Source organism: Triturus cristatus, chromosome 1_1, assembly GCF_964204655.1.
Source record: "Triturus cristatus chromosome 1_1, aTriCri1.1, whole genome shotgun sequence".
In the NCBI taxonomy this organism is placed as follows: Eukaryota; Metazoa; Chordata; class Amphibia; order Caudata; family Salamandridae; genus Triturus; species Triturus cristatus.
Genome location: NC_140579.1, coordinates 1,149,888,239 through 1,149,894,500, shown reverse-complemented (window position 1 = coordinate 1,149,894,500; position 6,262 = coordinate 1,149,888,239). Strand labels below are relative to the sequence as shown.

The window sequence follows — 6,262 nt, the reverse complement described above, 5'->3', positions numbered from 1 at the left end:
GTATGTCGGAACACCCTCCGGGGCTGGTGGTTCTTTGCCAGGGACCAGATTGGCTTTGCCCAGGCAACATCCTCCCAGGCGTCTGGCGCTCCCTTCTCCGGCCCGCGGCATGGCAAAGTGCCCGGAACGGGCTCCACGGGTCCTGGGCAGTCCTCTCCTGGGCGCCCGGGCCCGAGACCTCCAGTGGTCCTCCCCGTGCCCGAGGCCCAGCCGGGGTCCCCGAGCCCCCCAGGAAGCAGAGCCCCCCAAGCACTGCGTGGGTGGGCAGGCGGTAGTGCTACTGCTACGGCTCGGCTCGGGGCGGGCAGACTGGAGTCCTTTTAGGTGCCGGCTATCTGGTCGCACCTTTCCCCTAGGCCATCTGGTCGCGTGCAATGCTTTCCAATAAGGCGACCAGATGGCCGGGTCGGCCTGGAAGTCCCAATGATAGTCCATTTGCCTCCCGGATCCCAGTCAGGGCTCCAGGAGGCCGGGCGCGTTTGCCCCTAGGGTCCCCTCCGTTATTCGGAGCGCGCGGGTTACCAGAAAGGGGGGTAGCCTTCCTCCCGATTACTAGGGACAGGGTACTTTTGGGACCCCTCTCGGCCTAGCGGTCCTCAGCCGGCAGCTGGACAGGCCAGGCCAGGGTGCCGCCCCAGCATTGGGGCTGTCCCGGGGCCTGCCGCGTGGCAGGCTGCACCGGATGAGACCCGGCAGGCCTCGTCCAGGGTCCCCTGGGAGGGCGGCCTCCCCGCCCCAGGCTCTGTCCTCGGTCCTTCCACATGGCAAGGTGCCCGAACGAGTTCCCGCAGGCTCCGTCCTGGGTCCTGCCGCGTGGCAGGGTGCCCTGGACGGGGTCCGGCGGACCCGGGGAGGCTTCCCCTGCGTCTCCAGGCCTGGGAGCCCTGGCTGGGTCAAGGGGCCCCACCAGGCCCCAGGTCGGGGGCTCCAGTCCTGGGCCCCGTCCCCCGGCCTGCGGCACTGCTAAAGGCTCAGGACAGGGTTCCGTTGTGGCCAGAGAGCCTCCCCTTGCTTGGCTGGGTTCAGGAGCTCCGGCCGGGCCCCTGAGGTCCCTGAGGAGGGTGGCCTCCCCACCCCGGGCTCCGTCCTGGGTGCTGCCGTGTGGCAGGGTGCCCGGGACAGGGTCCGGCGGGCCCGGGGAGGCTTCCCCTGCGCCTCTGTGCCCGGGAGCCCCGGCTGGGTCCCCACCGGGCCCTTGGAGGGGGGTCCGGCCCTGGGCCCCGTCCCCCGGCCTGCGGCACTGCCAAAGACCCGGGACGTGGTTCTGTTGTGGCTGGGGATCCTCCCCTTGCTTGGCTGGGTTCAGGAGCTCTGGCCAGGCCCCTGAGGGCCCCGGGGAGGGCTTCCCCCCCACCCCGGGCTCCGTCCTGGGTCCTGCTGCGTGGCAGGGTGCCCGGGATGGGGTCTGGCAGGCCGGGGGAGGCTTCCCCTGCACCTCCAGGCCTGGGAGCCCCGGCTGGGCCCCGGGTGGGGGGCTCCGGCCCTGGACCCCGTCCCCCAGCCTTCGGCACTGCCAAAGGCCTTTGACGGGGTTCCCTTGTGGCCAGGGAGCCTCCCCTTGCTTGGCTGGGTTCAGGAGCTCCGGCCGGGCCCCTGAGGTCCCTGAGGAGGGTGGCCTCCCCACCCCGGGCTCCGTCCTGGGTGCTGCCTTGTGGCAGGGTGCCCGGGACAGGGTCCGGCGGGCCCGGGGAGGCTTCCCCTGCGCCTCTGTGCCCGGGAGCCCCGGCTGGGTCCCCGCCGGGCCCTTGGAGGGGGGGTCCGGCCCTGGGCCCCGTCCCCCGGCCTGCGGCACTGCCAAAGACCCGGGACGGGGTTCTGTTGTGGCTGGGGATCCTCCCCTTGCTTGGCTGGGTTCAGGAGCTCCGGCCAGGCCCCTGAGGGCCCTGGGGAGGGCTTCCCCCCCACCCCGGGCTCCGTCCTGGGTCCTGCCGCGTGGCAGGGTGCCCGGGACGGGGTCCGGGGAGGCTTCCCCTGCGCCTCTGGGCCTGGGAGCCCCGGCTGGGTTCAAGGCCCCTCTGGGCCCCGGGAGGGGGGCTCCGGCCTGGGTCCTGCCGCATTGCAGGGTGCCCTGGACGAGGTACGGTGGGCCCGGGGAGGCTTCCCCTGCCCCTCTGGGCCTGGGAGCCCCGGCTGGGACCATGGGCCCTGCCTGGCCCCGGTTGGGGGGCACCGGCCCTGGGCCCCGTCCCCTGGCCTGCGGCACTGCCAAAGGCCCGGGACGGGGTTCTATTGTGGCTGGGGAGCCTCCCCTTGCTTGGCTGGGTTCAGGAGCTCTGGCCGGGCCCCTGAGGGCCCCGGGGAGTGCTTCCCCCCCACCCCGGGCTCTGTCTTGGGTCCTGCCGCGTGGCAGGGTGCCTGGGACGGGGTCCCGCGGGCCCAGGGAGGCTTCCCCTGCGCCTCTGGGCCTGGGAGCCACGGCTGGGTCCAGGGGCCCCGCCGGGCCCCGGGTCGGGTGGTGCAGCCCTGGGCCCCATTCTCCAGCCGGCCGCTCCGCCAAGTCGGTCCCGTACAGGCGTCCCCTGCTTGTCAAGGTGTCCGCGGGCTCCGGGTCGGAGGGCCCATCGGGTCCCCCTCGCAGCCTCCATGGCTGGGGTCCAGCTGGGGCACTGGGCCTCCGGTTCCCCATGCCCCGGCGCCCACTCCCTCTTTCATTGGGGCACAGAGCGACCAGATGGCTTCCCTTTCGAGCCCGGTCATCTGGTCGCGCCTTTCCCCTCGGCCATCTGGTCGCTCCTATTCCCTTGGCCATCTGGCCGTGCCTGTCCCTTCGGCCATCTGGTCGCGCCTATCCCCTCGGCCATCTGGTCGCGTGAAATGCTTTCCAATAGGGTGACCAGATGATCTTCCTCCGGATTACTAGGGAGAGGGTCAGTCAGACCTCCGTGAGTTCCGTCGATTCTGAAATAGAGGAAGGCAGCGCCGGGTCCCGCCCGCCTGGGCCCGGGTACACATCTGCCTCTCAGCCACTTCCCGATGGTCTTTTCTCTCTGAGTTTGCTGGGTCAGACCTCCATGAGGTCCGGCGATCCCTTGACGGGGGAAGGCAGCACCCGGGCCCGCCCGATGCAGGGCCCCCAGGGGCCCGGGTACGCATACCTGTCTCTCAGCCCCCTTCCCGATGGTCCTTTTTCTCCGAGTTTGCTGGGTCAGACCTCCGTGAGGTCCGGCGATCCCGAGACGGGGGAAGGCAGCGCCCGGGCCTGCCCACCGTTGCTCCCGGGGGCCCGGGTCTGTGCCTGCCTCTCGGCCTCTTCCCGATGGGCCTTTCCTTCGAGCCCGCTCGCCCTGGGAGCGGGCAGGGATGTGAAGCCGCCATCCCTGGCGCGCAGGGCGGTCTGCCAGGGGATGCCCCGGCCGTACTCTGATCGATTGGGCACTCTCAGTCCGTTTAGGGATGGACTTCTTGGCCAGCCTCGGCTGTTGTTTCAAGCAAGGAGCTTCCTCCCTGCATGGACCGTCCCACTCGAGGGCCTGCCGCCTGGCGGGAGGCCCTTCACCCTACCCAGCAGAGCGAAGGCCGAGCGGCCTCAGCAGCTCGTGCTCCCCAGTGGTCTGACCCCGAGCGGAAGGGGTTGGGTGGCGCCAGGTCCTCAGACACTGCTGCCCAGCAGGTCCCTGGGTCCCGTGCACCACGCCGTCACCCCTCTCCGACCAGCACATTTCCGCAGCAGCTCGGAACGACTGTTCCGAGGGGTGCCGCCGCCGCCAGGCTCCGGCACCCCTGCGTCTCACTCAGGCTGCACCTCAGCCCGCCTCTCCCTCCTGGGGGAGACAGCTGGGCCTGCTGGTGCCCATGCGACCGCCACCTCTCTCCACCCCTCCGGCGAGCCCTCCCGCCCGGGCGGGTGGGCTCCTTTCCCCCAGCAGGCTCCTGAGAGGGAGGGGTGTGCGAAGGTTGTCCGGTCAGGGAGATGGGCACACGGCCCCCTGAACCCTTTCAGCAGGTGCGGCTACCTGGTTGATCGTGCCAGTAGCATATGCTTGTCACAAAGATTAAGCCATGCACGTGTAAGTACACACGGCCGGTACAGTGAAACTGCGAATGGCTCATTAAATCAGTTTTGGTTCCTTTGATCGCTCTATCTGTTACTTGGATAACTGTGGTAATTCTAGAGCTAATACATGCCGACGAGCGCTGACCTCCCCGGATGCGTGCATTATCAGACCAAGACCAATCCGGGCTCGCCCGGCCGCTTTGGTGACTCTAGATAACCTCGGGCCGATCGCACGTCCCCGTGACGGCGACGATACATTCGGATGTCTGCCCTATCAAATTTCAATGGTACTTTCTGTGCCTACCATGGTGACCACGGGTAACGGGGAATCAGGGTTCGATTCCGGAGAGGGAGCCTGAGAAACGGCTACCACATCCAAGGAAGGCAGCAGGCGCACAAATTACACACTCCCGACTCGGGGAGATAGTGACGAAAAATAACAATACAGGACTCTTTCGAGGCCCTGTAATTGAAATGAGTGCACTTTAAATCCTTTAATGAGGATCCATTGGAGGGCAAGTCTGGTGCCAGCAGCTGTGGTAATTCCAGCTCCAATAGCGTATATTAAAGTTGCTGCAGTTAAAAAGCTTATAGTTGGATCTTGGGATCGAGCTGGCGGTCCGCCGCGAGGCGAGCTACCGCCTGTCCCAGCCCCTGCCTCTCGGTGCCCCCTTGTTGCTCTTGACTGAGTGTCCTGGGGGTCCGAAGCGTTTACTTTGAAAAAATTAGAGTGTTCAAAGCAGGCCGGTCGACTGAGTACTTCAGCTAGTGTGAGAAGTTGGCCTGGTATATGATGTTCACTAGTTAAAGTGACCACCTTGTACCATGCCAAGCAACCCTTATGGTGTGGTTGTAAGTCAACCTTTTCGGACTAGCTGCCCTAGTGGTAGCGTAGGCTAAGCAGTCTTTGAGGCTAAACTCGTGAAGCGTGTTAAGCCAGCTGTTTTACCAAATGCAACCCCCTTTTATACCAATGAAAGGACACCACACAGATATATATTCAAAATATATATGTATTTATTTCTCAAAGTAACCCCTAGTCTCTTTATGAGCACAGGAGCACAAATCGTCAAACAAGATTACAGTAGAATACACAGAAGTTGCACTTTATATGGATAGGCCCTGGTGGCCGCTCAAACCATATACTAAAATAGTGGTATAAGTACCACAAACAGAAAAGGGAAAAGGCCTAGGGCCTCTAGAATCGCTGGGCCTAAAAGGAGCTAACTTTAGTTAGTGACCAGGAGGTCCACGGGTGGCGTGTGCAGAGCAAATAGTCACACGCGTGCTCCCATAGGTTTCAATGGGTGCGTAAAAAGTACAAAGTTACTGCAAAGAGGATCTTCCGGATGGACTAGGAACTCAAGATTTGGAACACAGGCACTAGAGATGTAATACTACACTTGGGCACAGAAGTGCCAGCTTTACCTCACCCACAGGAAGCGGGTGCATAGGCCTCGAAGTGCGTCGGGTTTCTTCTATCTGTTCCGTGGAGCCTGTGGACAAAGATGCTGCAGGCGGTCGGTCCGGGAGAGATGCGGTGGATCCAAGAGTGGATCGGAGATGCTGAAGACCTGTAAGCAGAGGGGACAGTGTTCACAGTCACTAGCCAGTGACCAGCGTGGCACCAGGTGGGTACCAGGCAATGTCGGGTGCAAACAGGAAGAAAGGTGTAGCTTGTCTCTGCAGCCACGTGGTCCCTGGAGGTCGACGATGTCCAGGAGTCGGTTCACGAGCTGTCCCATGCCAGCTCTCGCTGTCGGCGGTGTCGGCGACTTGATCGAAGCAAACAAGCCTTGGCAAAAGCAATTGTTGTAGGAGATGAAATCAGCTGATGGTTCTGACCAGCAAGGTCAGAGGGACTGCTCCTTTGGAGGGGAGCAAGGGCCAGTCTGGAGCAACCAGACCAGCGGTGTATTTCGTAAAGTTCGTCGCCAAGATGGCTACTAGCCAGCGGGCCAGCAACCGGTTAGGCGCATCGAGTGGCAAAATGCAGAAGGGCCCCACGCAGATCGTGGAGATGCTGGAGGGCTCACCTTTGGTGCAGATGCTGCTCGAGGGTTGGGCTTCTCAGATCCCAAAGCACAACTTGGAGGGAGCCTCGGTTGTTGCACTTGTCAGCTTGTCATGGTCGTTTCAAGATGGCTGGCTCCACGTGTCTTGGTGCCTCCACGGGTCTCTTCTTTTCAGGGACTGTGGATCGGGTGGTGAGAGGTCTGGAGGTCCAGGTCTTGTCAGTCTCTGGGCTCGGGCTCCGGCCGGAGGCGG

General features: G+C 64.1%; 1 pseudogene; it reads left to right on the top strand.

Annotated features, from left to right (window-relative positions):
• Positions 1-3,950: 3,950 nt before the first annotated feature.
• Positions 3,951-6,262, top strand: part of LOC146871751 (18S ribosomal RNA) — a 4,500-nt pseudogene continuing 2,188 nt past the window's right edge.